Source organism: Melospiza melodia, unplaced genomic scaffold (genome assembly GCF_035770615.1).
Source record: "Melospiza melodia melodia isolate bMelMel2 unplaced genomic scaffold, bMelMel2.pri scaffold_28, whole genome shotgun sequence".
NCBI lineage: Eukaryota > Metazoa > Chordata > Aves > Passeriformes > Passerellidae > Melospiza > Melospiza melodia.
This window is the reverse complement of record NW_026948600.1, coordinates 1,062,098-1,078,058: the sequence shown is the minus strand read 5'-3', so window position 1 is coordinate 1,078,058 and position 15,961 is coordinate 1,062,098. Positions and strand designations below refer to the sequence as shown.

Here is a 15,961-nt window from a genome sequence, read left to right as displayed (position 1 = left end):
CTGCTGCCCTTGGCTTTGGAACTGTTCCTCAGAGTCTTGTCATTAATCCACAGTGTCTGATGTGTTTTCCTTTCCTCTCCCAGCTTTTTGAGAAAACACAGCTTTTTGAGAAAATTGACTGATGTAGCTGCTGCTTGGTGTGGTGGTGCTTTTGTCTGCAGGTGAGGGCAGGTGATTTGGACCAAGGACAGAGTCCATTGGTAACACCCCAGCTTTGCCAAGTCAAGAAAACCATTCACAATTGGGCTACCAGTGCTGAGCAGGTTTCCTAGTTTACGGAAAGCTACCACCTTAAGAAACCCAACAGATTTTCCTCCAGGAGGACACCAGCAGTAGCATGATGCCAATGTTTTCCACCCCTTTTCTGTGTCTTTTAAGAGTTCCACAGTGCCTAGCATGAATGAAATGACCTGTGATAATGTGGTTTGGGAGGTCTGTGTTGTTCATTGCCACATGAGTGTTCCTGACAAGCTGGACAGCCCACTTGTGGCTCTGTTGAGTTAAATTTATCCCAATTCTGTGCAAACAGCAGCCCTGAGATGCTGAGAAGAGCAAGCACAGTGGGTGGGTGTGCATGCACGCACCCGGGGGCTGACTGCTCTGTGGGCAGATGGTTTTGCACTGTTGTAAATCTTCACTCTCCCAAGCTGAAAGACTATTTCAAATATATATCTTAAATTAAAATATATATCAAAAAATAAAATTGTCCAAAAATACATGTGCATTAAATTTCATGCATATTATATAATATATATTTTGATTAATATAATAATATCTAACATAACATAATATAATGTAATATAATATAATATATACATGAGATCATTTTTGAAGCCATTGCTTGTGGGGGATATTAGACGATCTCCTAGTGTTTGTACATTTTTGCTTTCTGCCACTGCTGATCCTAGCAGCAACTCCCTGTCAGTTCTTCCAGGTCACTTCACACAAAGGGATTCCATCATTTCAGTGCCTGTGAGAGCTTGGCACTGAAATGCCAAGTTGATTCCCAACTCTCCAGCCTCCCTCTGGATTTTGGGGCATCTCAGCACTTGTGTCCATGGCCCTTCCTTCATTCCCAGCCTGCAGCAGTCACAGCCACTGCTGCCTCCCTCTTGCTGCAGCTCATTTGCCAAAGTGCTGCCAAAGGCAGCAGGGCTGGCTCAGGATCCCTGCTGGCTTCTGGTCTCTGGGATGAGCTTCAGGGGGACACTTGGAGCCCTTTCCTAAAGAGCTGCCCGTGGGATGAGGGATTTGTCCTCCCCGGGTGGCTCCTGCTTGGATTCTGTGCTTATGGAGCCCCGGAGTTTTCTCAGCAGCCTCTGCAGTGAGTTCTGAGCCAACGTGGGGCTCTGCTGCCAGCCCAAATCTGCGCTTCCCCTGCCCAGCCTGAGTGCAGGTGGGGCAGGTGCTGGGCATGGCCGGAGATTTGCGTGGCCAAAATCCTCCAGCATTTACATCTGCCCATGGCTTTGGGTAGCACAAATCTACACTTCCGTTGAAACATTGCATTTATTGCAGATAGTTACACCCGCACTACTAATGTACAAATACACAAACATTAACTTATGTTTAAAAATGAAAAATATTTTACATTGCAACAGGTATGCTACCAATATAGAAACACAAAAATATCAATTTATGATTAAAATCTAATTTATTCTGAGAATTGTGCTATGTAAATTTATACAGATATCAACTTCAGTGAAAAAAAAATTACTTTATTGCAACCCTCTGCAGCAACTCACTGTACACAAATATTGAAGTTACTGAATTGAAGTATAACAATTAAATTTATTACACATTACTACAGCCATACAGCCCATATACAAATACAGAAACATCAATATCCCTCTCTAAAGAATCTCAGATCCAGAACTAAAGAAATAGCATTTTAGAACTATACAACTCCATACATAATAAATAGAAGTAAATACCTATATAGGCATAACAATTTAGAGATGTAAACATGCATTACATATTTCATGACATATAACATGACAATATAATACAAACATAACAGACCTGTCTATAAATACACAAGTATCAATGGACCAATAAAACAATCCAGACATCCCCAGCAATAGAAATGCACAGCTACAATGCTGTACAAGTATGTAAACAGATGAATATACACGCATCAATATAACAATATACACACATAATATCCCTATACAAATATCAGTCAGTGTATGTAAATATCCCTATACTTGTAACTATCCAAATCCAACTACACATCCATAAACAGCGCTAGATCAGGAGGGATTGCAGCCGCCGATGTTCCCAGGCTCTCGCTCGGTCTCCTCCTCCCGAGCAGAGCAGCTCTCCTGGGCAGGGACAGCAGATGGGACATCAGGCAAGCACAGGGAACACTGAGTGAGTGTGGGGACGTTTCCCTTGGCAGCAGCTGCACTTCCATCAGGGCAGAGGAAATGTCAGAGCCTCCCCAGGAGGGTCAGAAGGAAAAGCAGCCGAGCGGGCCAGGCTGGGGTGAGCTGTTCACTTCTTTCTGGCATCCCAGTTGCTCTGAGGGAACTCCCTCATGTCACGTTATTGAACCACCTCTGCACTTACCAAGACTGTGGCCCCCAATTCAATCAGCATTTATGTCTCCAGCTGCTTGCACCAATGACAGGGAATGTTCTCTAACAGTGCTGGGGCACAAAGTTACCTTGCACAGATCATCTGACAGGGCCTTGTTCTTTCTGTGCTTCCTGTGTTTCTCCTTACCTTCCACTTGGAATTGTTACAGCATTTATTTTTCTTTCCCCTTGATCAGTGCTAAAATGGGTGTTTCTCTTCCAAGTTTCAGTTTGTTCAGTGATTCTGTCAAGCCTTTTCTTAGAAGCTTTTATCATGGAATTGAGTGTTAATTTCAGCAATTTTGGTGATTTTCTGTGAGATTTATGCAAGAGTCCTGTTCATTGGGCACCATTTAGGAAGGTACAAAAGAGAAAAAAGGATGTTCTGTATGTCAGTTCACTAGTGGAATATTCATGGATAGAGAGAGTGATTAGCTGAATTTTACATCTACTCCTAACCTGAAAGTGCAACAGGTAATTTGGGGAGAAATTAAAGCAAAATTTCTCCTTCTACCAGCCTGTATTCAAATGTAAAGTAAATAGAGCAGGGTGAGAATGTCAGTGTTCAGTTCCTGAAGTGCCTTATTAAGGTGTTCTTAAAGTAATGGAGATAAAATCTGGGTGGGCATTCCTAATTTCCAGACACTCATTGTCAATTTCATTGACTCTGAAAACAGCAGAGATGTGCACATCATACCTGATCAATCCATTTGGGGATGGTTTAGGTTCAGATTCTCTGAGGCTTTAGATTTTTAGGTCTCTAGACAATGCTTCCAGCAATCTAAATAGCTTTCAGAAATTAAACTTTTCTCCTTTTTTCCTCAGTCTTTGCACTCATGTGCACCAGAGACCTTCAGTGAATGGATTCCACTTTAATCCATCTCCAAGCTGAATCTCCCAGCTGTGTTCACACTGGTGGTTTGTGTGTCTCTTCTGCACAGTGCAATTTTAAAATCTTCATTCCTTATTATCTCTGCCCTTCTTTTTCTGTTTTAGCTTGCAAATGCATGCAGATGTATCAGAAATGATACACCTAATTTCTGATGCATCAGTTCCTGTCTAGCAATTTCATTTTATCCTGTTCTGATGTCATGCTAGCCTTCTATGTTTTATTCTAAGTGGACTCCTGTTTTCTTGCATGTGGAAGTTTTACAACGCAATGCTCTCATTCATCTGCTTTCATGAAACCCTTCATTAACATTAGCACAAGTAACTCTGTGATTCCCTTCTGCTTTGTAGAAGATTTGGGAAACTCAAGTCCTGCTCAGCTACAGAAAAACATACATGGTGCTTGGTAATTCCCCTAAGAGCTTAAGTTAATGGTAAACAACTGCAGCTTATTCATTTCACAGAAATTGGGAGAAAAGACATTGCAAATATTGAGGAATGTAGTGCAATAATGACGGGCATCCCTCAGTTATCCAGATAGACTGATGTCACTGGCAAAATTCCCTCTTTTCCAAAGGCTTTCATTTGCTTTGGCTGTACTTCGTATGGCTGCAGGTCACATTTCCCTTGATTTAAGGAAGTATCTTGGCAGGTGTTCTTGGTGATATATCTTGCTAATTCTGCCCTTGGAATAATTACTCAGTTCTGCAGTCCTTATTACACGCCCTGTTCTAAAAGACTTTTATGCTATTTTTCCTTTCTCTGTGTTTTCACACTTGTTCAACAAGGTTTTCTTTCTAAGAATATTAATCCCAATATCCCAAGGGATTAAAAAACGCTTAGGTATTTTTTCCTTAAGTATTTACTAAAGAAAAATAATAATTAAAAAAAAAACCTGTATGCGTGCTGGATGTAAAATACAAAGAGAAATAAACTTGAGAGTTCTCCCAAAAACCTTAAGAAAAAACCCCATGTATTCTATAAAACCCAGAGTATTCATCTACAAAATGGGCTTGTTCTAGAAGAGAAAATTTGTGCAACAGTTCTGCACAGAATTCTATGCTTTCAGGCTTTTTGCCCTTCAGGGGCAGTGCCATTCTCTGAACTGTAATGCTCTGAGCATGTTCTGCTCACCATGGCAGCTTTCTGCTCTCCCCTGGTACAGATCATCCTCCCAGCAAAGGGGGAGTGCAGCCACCACAACTCGCAGCACCTTCCCTCAGAGCAAGAACCTGAAGGACAGAGATGGCTTACACCAGCTGCTGCGGGTTCTAATAGTGCCACCTCAGCTGCTGAAAGCCTGAATTTCTGTGTTGCAGTGAGTTAGTTCATTGAGCCAAATGTTCTGTTATATAGTGGTATGTTCAAGTGTTCCCCAAGTTATTACAGTTAGTCTCTCCCCTGTGTTATGCCCTCCTACCCCAGTGTCTCTCAAGGAATCCCCTCCCTCCTCACCAGATTTTTCCCTGTCTGTCAAGACAACCGGGCCCCTTTGCCCCATCCCTCAGCCCAAACCCTACCCTTTGTTCCACAAAGTTCCCTGTCCCTCACCCCAAGATCAAATCCCTATCCCAAAGCTCTCTCTTCCCCTTGTTCTGGTTTGTTGTAGCCCTCAAAACCACACCCCGAGAGTCGCTTATTGGTTACTATATGCTGTCCGCCCCGTGTTTTCAAAGATTTTAGAAACCCGTGCACAGGGGTGTTGGGGGTTCTTTCAACATCTGTTCCCTTTGGGAATTCTGCCCTGTGAACCTTCCCCTCGCCTCTCCTGAGGAATTTGCTGCACTTTACCCCGCAGAAGAGCCTCCTCTGCTTCCTTCACTCGGCCCTCCAGGGGTATCTATTGCTGGGCATTTGGTCTAGAGGTTCTGGCTCAGGCAAAACCCCAACCTAGCCAGTTCCCCACTCTTGCCATTGTCCCTGGAGCATCACAGAGCTAGCCAGGGCTGCGGAGGGCAGTGACAGTGACCCATGCCCTGGCATGTCACAGCCCCCAGAGCCACACCTGCCAGGCCACAAGCCCCAGCCCTGGTCCCCACTGCCGGCCTCAGGGGCTCCTGGGCATCCTCACCCTGAGTGCAAAGGCAGCCTCAGGAGCCCCCCAGGGCGCTCTGGATCCAGGCTGCAGACACCCTAAAGCCAGCACTGAAAGGGACATGGATGGGGACTGCAGCTGGATCTTCCAGTGCTCACCAGCCCTGACTACTCTCTAAGTGAACCAGAACCTCATTGGCAGCACCTTGAGCACATTGACCCTGCTCGCCTCTCCTGGAACGTGGTGTTCTCACATCCTACACCAGCCCTTTGCAGGGAGTGACCAGCTCCCAGCTGCTCTGCAACCCTGGCCTTACTTTCTCTTTGCCAGCAATGAACTTAACAGATACACTCCTGAGAAACCTAGCACAACATTTGCTCCTCAGGAGCTCTTTGGCAAAAAAACTCCACTAATCCCTAGATTTTGCACAGAGAAGGAGGTCCTGACATAAGGCACAGGCACAGGCAGGGCTCTGGCATACGAATTCCTGAGCCACAGGATTCCACCCATTGTTGTTCCTAGCTGCTTTGCTGATATTTTAGAGCCAGTTCTGGACAGGAGCTGCTGCTGACAGGGTAGGAAAATTTGGAGAAGAAAAGGTGCAGGAGACAACCAAAAATAACCAAGGGGGAAAACCCTTAGAAATACAGAGCACAACAGAAGTCCTTGGAGATGGTTCAACAGAAAATGCCAGCAGCAGTGAGCAGAGCCCAAGGTTGCTCACTGCCACCCCAGGGGCTCCTCAGTCCCCGGCTGGTTTGTGTCTGATGCAGCCCTGCCTGGAAAGGGCTCCAGGCTCTGGTGTTCCCAGCTTGCTCCAGGCTACATTCTTAGCAGCACTGAAAGAAGAGGTCAAACAAAGAGCCATTTTCTGTCCTGCCTGCAAACACTTCTCCTTCAGTGCCACTGCCAGAGATCATCCTTCTGTCAGCTTGGCACTGTGCCTGCTGCATCCTTGTCCCTGTCCCTTGCATCAGCTCCTGCACATCATCAGCACTCCCTGCCCCACATCATGAACAGAGAGAGCTGTGTCAGAAGAGCAAGGATTGCATTTTCTTGGCCTTTCTAACAGACACAAGAAGCATGAGTCCAAATAACTTTGCTGTTTGTTCCTGTCCTCTTTTTCGATAACTCTCTTCTGCTTTAATGCAAAAGCTTCTTTTCCTACATGGATGGAATGATCTGGAATTGGCAGTTCCTTCAGGCTGTCAGGCACCATGGGAGTTTTCTCTTGTCTCTGATGAGGATTTGGTGAATTTTCCATTGGTCACTTGGTGGTGTCACCATGGGCTGAGCTCAGCGGCCGACTCTGCTGTCCCCAGGGGATGCATTGGGACGCCAAGCCCCTCAGGGCTGGGATTCTTGGGAGGGCGGGCTCGGAGCGCCTGGAGCCTGGGCCCGTGAGGAGCTGCTGCTGGCGCTGGCTGTGCTCAGCCCGCTGTGCCGAGCAGCCGCGCCCACGGAGACACAGGCGGGAGCTGTGGCCGAGGCGGGCAGGCGGCCCGGGCCGGCTCGCAGCTGTGAGGACACCGGCAGCCTGTGCCCTGAGGCCGAGGCCGTGGCGGGGGCTTTGCGGGCAGGGCTTTTCCGAGCCGGCCGCAGTGTGCTGCCTCCCGTGTGGGCCGGCTGTGGCAGAGGCAGGCGGGAGCGCGGCGGGGCCGGCAGCGGCGGGCAGAGGCCGCAGAGAGCAGCGGCCCGGCCGGGCCCGCTGCGGAGCGGCAGGGAGCTGCCGGGCAGCCCTCGGCCGTGTCTGTGCGCACAGGGCAGGAGCAGAGGCCAGAGTAGAGGTAGGAGCCGCGGCAGGAGCCGGCCATCGCGGCAGCTCGTCGTGCCCAGGGCCGCAGCCGCAGCTCTCCCCTGCCGACCACAGCAGCAGCCGCTGGCCTCCGAGGCTCCGGCGCTACCCGAAGACGAGGGGCCCGGCCCCAGCACGCTCTGGAGCCCCGCAGCGAGAGCAGCCGCCGGCGCCGCAAAGGGCAGCGCAGAGGGCGCAGGGTGAGGAGGAGGAGATGAGGCTCGCTCTGGGCCGCGCTGGGGCAGTTCTGCCCTGTCAGCCTTTGCCTTGAGCCCTTTGCTTCTTTGTCATGAGCCCTGATCCCCGTCCTTGGCCAAGGGCCCCCACAGCCCTTTCCAGGGCTGCAGGAAAAGCTGCCTCAGTCACAGAATCACGGAATCACTGGCTTGGAAGACAGACACTTTCAAGATCATCGAGTCCAACCCATGCCCTAACACCTCAACTGAAGCACGGGACCGAGTGCCACATCCAGTCGTGTTTTAAAGGCTTGCAGGGATGGTGAGTCCACCAGCTCCCTGGAGGGGTCTGTCCCAGGAAGAACCAGGATAACACTGGGGCCTTCTACCCCCTGGCACTTGGAGCTCTGGAAGTTTGTCTTTCTGCTTAGGCAAAGGCCATGCAAAAGGACTGGGAAAAGTAGTCACAAATCGAGTAGCCTACAGAGCTCTAAATTGATGTGCAAGGAATACAGAAAAGATAGAAAAGAAAAAAAGGCCAAACCCAAATGGCATCAGCAAAGTCTTGGGCATGAACACATAGCTGCAGAGGGTCTTCTCAGCCCTATTTCTTTGTATTTCTGGGAACCAGAGAAATCCTGCTTGAGCCTCTGGGGAGATGGGTTTGGGAGGTAAAATTTCATTTCTTTTTTCTCCTTGAGGCAGCTCCTATTGCTAGCATCAGCTGAGCCTCTCTCCAGCCTAATGCCTGTTCTGATTGTTGCAGCAAAACAACTGATGGCAGACAGAAGACACTGGCGCTTGCAGAGATGTGACTTTTTCCAGTGCCAGCTGTGAGTGGCAGACAGAAGAAAAACTCCTGAAAGCACAACTCCATTGGAAGATTGCCTTCCTTTTCATTGCGTAAAGAAGCTCTAGATCCACTTCTGAATTGTCAGTTGTTCGTTAAGGATTGGAAGTTCTCTTTCATTATTTTTTTCATGTGGTTTGGAAGTGGAGGAAGCTCTCGTTCATTCACAAACTCCAGACCAAAGTGCCTTTGGAAGATGCCCCTCGTGGCAGTTTTTGCCCAGCCATGGTACTTGTGGATATAAGAAAGCAAGGGCAATGGTATTTGCAGCCAAAACCCAGCAAAGCTTGGCTCAGCCAAAACATCCTGGGGAGATAGAGGCCTCCAGCTGTTCCTAGAAATCAGCAAGTTCCAGCCAAATGGTTGTGTAGCACTAAGTGCAATCTCTTTGCCTGGATCAGAGCCTTGCTCAGCTGAAGAAGCAGAAAGATCAGCAAGGAGCTCCCAAAGGCCCCTCACATCATTTTGATTTTGCTCATCTTGTGTAAGTTCGCAACTAAACGTGCATTTGCATTTGAGCTAATGAGAGAAAAAAAAAAGTGAAAAGAGGCTTTATGGCAGGGCCATGACATTGCACAAGAGGAATCACTGGTGTGCATTTCATTGGACCTCTCTCAATCCTATAAAAGTATTGTAGCCCTGATTTGAAATAGGCTGGTGTGAACCAACTTGGAGAGACAGAGACTAAAATGGCTTATGGTTGGTTTTTTTTTAAAGTGAGAAAAACTACCCAAAGGGTGTTGTTTTGTGACATTTTAAAATATACTACCTCAAAATTACCAACTGCAATAAATTAAGAATTTAAAAAGGTGTGTTTTGGTATATGAATAATAAAAACTACAAAAATGTGCAGATATAAATGCATGTTTTCATAAAAATCATGAAATTCTAGACAAAAAAATACATGCCCTGAAATACAATACAAAGGCAGATAGAACTGTACTTGAATGATCTCTTTTTAGATTGCTAGAGTTTTTTCCTTGTGAAGAGGAGCTAGGGTATTGCTGAAGAAAAGTGGCACCAGCAGGACGGGGCAGCGTGCCGTGCTCCGTGCAGAGGCTGCCAGGGGCTGCCCGAAGAGCGCCCTGCTGCAGCCAGAGCCCTCCTGGCCTGGGGCCCGGGAGCAAAGGGCCAGGGCAGCCACCTCCTCCTCGTCCTGACCCTGCCACCGCTCCCTGCTGCTGCTGCTGAGGGAAAGAGAAGACTCTCCTAAGGCCCCATGAACGAATGCACTTACACAGCCCTGGGGATGCCAGTGAAGGAAACCATGTGTCACATAATGCATGTGTGACCAGAGTCACCAAACACCACGTAAACATGGAATTGTTGCACCTCTCTAGGACAGGCAGAAATTTAAAGAATTAACTGGAGACTTCAGGGCACAAGAGGCCAGAGGAGGGAAACAACTCTGAAGGGAAAAACCATCATATCTGGAGGGGAAAACATCTCCGCCTGCTCAGAATCGGTTGAGGGAACATGTCTCTAATCCTCTCCAGAAAGGGATGCTTTAGGTGAGCTCTGCACCTCCAACTGCCTTGGACCAGAGCCAGGAAGATTCAATTATGTAAATGTTACATAGATAGATAGATAGATAGATAGATAGATAGATAGATAGATAGATAGATAGATAGATAGATTGATTGATTGATTGATTTTGTTACTGAAATCTCTCTTTACTGTCCTCTCTGTTGCTACAGATACCAGAACTTGGTAGCCAGTGCCACACTCAACTACAATCCTGAGATTGCTCTCCTGTTGCTTCAAAAAAGCACACTCTTGGGGAATGTGGAGCATGTAGGTCCTTACAGAAAGGGATCAGACCCAGAGCATTGCACTGGGAACTGCACTCTGTGCATCTGTGCTCGGGCAAGTTCTTCTCTTGGACTCGACCACACTGGTGGAGCTAAACTGGCTGGAATCAGAAATGCAGCCCAGCCCCTTCCAGCTCCTGTGACCTCTGAGGAGCAGCTGGAATGCAAGGGCATTGACCTCCTGCTGAATTCCCAAACACAACACACACTGATTCCCTGGGCTGCAAAAAGGCATGAGCACTACTAAGCTCAAAGTGATCTGTAAGGCCATACTGGCTGGCCTGGAACCACAACAGTTCCTTCTGCACCAAGGTCCCTGCACAGAATGATGTGTTCTCATGCAAAACTACTGCATTCTCCAGAAGTGATACCTTGGAAATTAAAATTCTAGCAGACCCAGTCCCAGTGCTATAAAAGGGCAGAAAATAATGATGAAAAGAACTTTAGCTGGGAGAAGAAGAAAATGAACAGCCTCTTCCTCCAAGCAAACAAAAAAAAAAAAAAAAAAAAAAAACAAAAAAAAAAACAAAAAAAAAAAAAAAAAACCCAAGAAAAAAAAAGGGGGAAAAGTAATTTCCAAAAGTGGCTCGAATATTTGGATGCACTGAGGAGATGCTGAAGGCCCCTCACGAGGCTCCTGCTCCTGTTGTCCAAGCTAAAGATTTCTCATCCTGACCAAACAAGCCCCCTTCTCAAACTTCTCAACATCCCTAGGATACTTTAACCCCCTATCCCACCGCCTAAGTATAACCAACTTCCTCAAAGGAGGACAGAACATTGCATCCCACCTAACTGACCTCTCCTGATACAAAATAGTAGGTCCAGAGGGGCTAGCCAGCCTACAACTTACAGCAACCAAAACTGCCACCACCCTCCACTCAGGCCTAATCAAAGCCTACTTAGGATCATTCACCTTATCCATTCTCATCATCCTCGTAGCCACATACAGAAATAACCAATGGCCCTCAACCTTCGTAAAAACCACCAAATCCTCAAAATCATCAATAATGCCCTAATCGACCTCCCAGCGCCATCAAACATCTCAACATGATGAAACTTCGGGTCTCTAGTAGGCGTTTGCCTAATTACTCAAATCGTCACAGGTCTTCTGCTAGCTATGCACTAGACAGCAGATACCCATCTAGCCTTCTCCTCTGTCACTCACATATGCCGAGACGTACAATTTGGCTGACTCATCCGCAACCTCCACGCAAACGGAGCCTCCTTCTTCTTCATCTGCATCTACCCACACATCGGCTGAGGACTCTACTACGGCTCATACCTAAACAAAGAAACTTGAAACATTGGAGTCATCCTCCTCCTAACCCTCATAGCAACCGCCTTCGTAGGATACATCCTACCATGAGGCCAAATATCATTCTGAGGAGCTACTGTAATCACAAACCTATTCTCTGCCATCCCTTACATCGGGCAAACACTAGTCAAATGAGCCTGAGGAGGGTTCTCTGTCGACAACCCCACACTGACCCGATTCTTTGCTCTCCACTTCCTCCTTCCCTTCGTCATCGTAGGCCTTACTCTCGTCCATCTCACCTTTCTCCATGAAACAGCCTCAAACAATCTGCTAGGCATTCCCACAGACTGTGACAAGATCCCCTTCCACTCATACTACACCATCAAAGACATCCTAGGATTCGTACTAATGCTCTCCCTACTCGTCTCACTAGCCCTATTCTCCCTCAACCTCCTAGGTGACCCAGAAAACTTCACCCCAGCCAACCCACTTGTCACCCCTCCTCATATCAAACCCGAGTGATATTTCCTATTTGCATACGCCATCCTCTGATCCATCCCAAACAAACTAGGAGGCGTACTAGCTCTAGCCGCCTCAATCCTCATCGTATTCCTCACCCCACTACTACATACATCAAAACTACAATCAATACCCTTCCGCCCCCTATCACAAATCCTGTTCTGAACCCTAGTCGCCAACGTCCTCATCCTAACCTGAGTAGGCAGCCAGCCAGTAGGACACCCCTTCATCATCATTGGCCAACTAGCCTCATTCACATACTTCACAATCATTCTAATTCTATTCCCTCTGATTGAGGCAATTGTCAGTGGGCTGTTGCACACTCACAGGAGCCTTGCTTTTTCCACTGTGTGAGCACAGCCTGCAAACTTGCAGGGCAGTGTTAAAATGATTGAGTGAATTGCTCCTTTGCTTTTCGCTGCCTATGGCATTACTTATGGTGCCTATTTTATGACACATTTCACAAGTAAGTAGATGTTTCCTCTCTACTTAGGTTAGGGTGTATCCTTACCTGGCTTTTGTATGTCTTCCTGCTCTTTCTTAGTGACTGAGTTTCTGATTTTGAAACAGAAAGAGCATTAGGATGCCACTGCTTTGGTAAAGCTCCTGTCAAGGCGTTCAGCTAAAAAGGGGGTGTCTGTAGCCACAGGGGCAGCTAGGTATACACATGCAAGTATCCGCGCTCCAGTGTAGGTGCCCTGGACACCCCAGTCAGGCAGATAGGAGTGGGCTCTGACACTCAGGGCTTCTGTGCACCAAAGCAACCTTCTGATGTCACTACGAGAAGGTGGCAACCTTTAAGTTTTTAAAGGTTTATTAAACCTTAAGAAAAGACTGTATAAGGAAAGATTGCAGCACTGGGAAGTCTCCATGATTAGCAGCCACATGCTCATCTACAAAAGGGATACTCTGCTTTTTTTACCTTTAGCCCCTCCCAATGTTTTGTCAGTCAATTCTTTCTCTGCCGTCCAGTGGTGGAGATTACTTTCTTGCATCTTGATTGGAGGTCAATTGTTGTTACACCCTGCCTGCTGGTCACAAGCCAGCCCTCCCCAAATGCCCTGACTACCAAGACTATTACAAGGGGGATAAGAAAGAGGACTATGGGAGGACGTATTACAATAACAGCACTTTACAATTGAACATAATATCTATCCACATAGTATCTATCTCTTAATTGTGAGAGCCAACTATTACATTACTCACCTATAATGCACAGAAGCAGGAGAGAAGGCACTGGCTTGGCATAACAGCTGAAATAATTGCTAACAAATCTCCCCACATATTTGCACCTTTATTGGACATGCCCAGGACTCCTGTGAATGTACATCTCTGCTTTTCTTCCCCTTTGGAAGCAGTCAAACTGGCAACTCGTGGGGAAACCAAGGGCTTTGTGGGGGCTGCATTGCTCTGCACACACCCAGGCCACCCATGGAACAGAGCTTTGGTGCCTAAAAAGATCAACCAGAGGAAAACAGCTGGAGGAGGTTTCATTTTGACCTTTCTTAGCCGCTAACAGAAGTTGTCAAAATGAAAGTGACCAAGCAAGGCCTGATCCCTGCTGCCAGCTCAGGGTTAGAAAGGAGGCATTACTTGATTTCAGTGCTGGGTGCACAGGGAATCACTTCCCTAAGCCCTGCACACCCAGCAATCTCACCTAGTAGTTTGTATCCATGGAACTAAGACATATTCAATACTTTGCTGAAACTTACTGGCTAAACATTACCTCCAATTTTTTGACATATTTCAATCACTTCTCAGAATTTATTGACATCAGAGTAGGAGTGTCCTGTAGCTCCCTGCTGGTCATTGTCACAGGTTCAGGTGACCCATGCACAAAATAACCCAGGACAAAACTGGGCTTGCAAAGCAAATTCATTCTATTAGTTGCAGTAGCATATAATACATACTGACCTCTGGATTCCCAAAAATCCACTGAACAGGAGAAGGAGTTGGAGCGTGGTGCTCGGCAGCAGAGGCAGGTAGGCAGTGCACTTCCAGGACATCCCCTGGATCAAAACGCTGTGCATCTCGTCCTTCTAAACCCTTCAGCCCAGAACTAGGCCTTGTATCTCCTGCTTAGGAGTGGAATTTTACAGCAGGAGTTAGAGCAGCAGCTCACACATGCCTGGCGTGTGAGATGAGGCCATGATGGCTCAGGATGACTCCATGACTCCCTGCCACCAAGGGCTGCATTGTGCATTGTTCTCCTTTCAAAGCCTGACTGCTCACCCATTGACCAATCCATTGTTTCTCTTTCATGGGTCATGGTCCCGCCTGCTAAACAAGACACTTTTCTTCATTGTCTTGTCAACCTGCTCAAACATGGATCAAATATGGCAGGGCCTGGGACATGACTCCGGTTCTGACACAGTCATTTGGGAAATATTCCCATTCCTCATACTCTCCTTTGGTGGTCAAGAGCCTCCTAAAACACTTTCTTCCTTTTGAATGCATTCCAGCTACCTTCTTAGCAGGACCACTCTCCTTATTCTCAAGGCCAAGATAGCCACTTGCACACAGTAAGCACTGCAGTGGGGGAATACATGGTTCAGCACTCCTGTTAAAGCTAAAGGAATTCAAAAGACTATGCCCTGTTTGTTAGACTAAATGCCTCTCCTTCCTATTCTGAGAATCAAACACCAGTGTTTCATCAATAAACCCTGCAGGTGCTCTTGCTGAGTGAAGCCACATTGCTGTGTCAATAAAGCAGCCGGGACTCAGTTTCTTCATGCAGGAAAAGCCAATTCTTTATTCACATAACTCATTTTTATACTGTTTTCACAGACTTGTGTTCAACTTCAACTGGCTGGTAGTTTCCTTGCCACACAATTTATTGCTTAGAAGGTGTATTAGTGTGTACATGTTAAGACTCTCTCTTTTTAAGACTCACTGTTACTCAGGTGATTACATTTTTCTTTCGTGGATGCTCATGGGACAAGTTTCTTGTTTATTACAGATGCAAACAGTTTTCTTAGCACAATAGCTTGTGCTAACTGCACTCATGACTATTCCCATGGGAAGTTAGCTGGCTGCACGTAGAAGATGGAACAGGCCAGCTGGGAATTTACCACAGTGTGGTAAATAGGTACGATTCGTGCTGATAACAATTGAAACAAGAATCAATATTGATACAGTAATTAATATTTGTAAATATTAAAACAGCTAAAATTAGTAATGCCGAAGAAAAAGGGAGAGGAGGGGCACCCCCCCCCACCCCCCCCCCCCCAGATGTTCAGGAACAGGAGGAAAGCAAGAGATAATTGTTGCTAAAAATAAACAAAGAAGGAACTCTCTGGTTGTGTCCCAGGAAAATGCTAATTATAAGGGATTTATTGCCTTGATACTCTGTTGAAGGAAGGAAACCAGATGGTTCATCACAGGTCCAGTTTATTGAAGAAAGTATCAAACACTTATACAGCAAATAATAAGCTTATGAATATTCTGTAAGCCAAGCAATCTATTGGTTAAACTATACCATCAGCTCTTCCTCATTCCTTTGGGCCTACGTTCTCTACTTCTCACGTCTCGCTGTCCATTTCTTTATCATACTCAGCTAGGCCCAAGGACACGTTATCTTGCAGGTGCAAGATTTGGAATTAGCCACGGTCTTGTACTTTTCCATTCTCCAGTCAGCTAAATTCCCAACAGACACCTGCCTGCAAAAAGGCCTCTGCCCTAGTTAGGACATCTTTACCAAAATGATTCGGCTGTGTCCTCCCTCCTCAAGCCACTCTTTGACAAAACTCTCCACAATACTCAGATGTAGTAATTATGTTAGTTTTGGACTACAAAATCTTCATCAGATGACCCCCAAAGACTTGTGCGACCACCAACCAAGTGGTGGCATATGGATGGTAAAGGTGATGATGAGGGCAGAGGTAGAAGTGTGAAGAATAGAAAATGGGAGGAGACGGCATTGACACATGGTATATAAGGACGAATATTCACTTGGCAAGCTTGTATGTGATGTGGCAAGGGTCCCAGAGGCCTGCACTCCATACCCCGCAGTTATCTGTTGCTTATGTGCTATTATTAGAAACAAATTATCCC

The 15,961-nt window shown here is 46.6% G+C and overlaps 1 pseudogene; it reads left to right on the top strand.

Moving 5' to 3' along the window:
- The first annotated feature begins 11,092 nt into the window (after nucleotides 1-11,092).
- LOC134433945 (cytochrome b-like) lies at nucleotides 11,093-12,196 on the top strand (annotated as a pseudogene).
- Nucleotides 12,197-15,961: the final 3,765 nt, after the last annotated feature.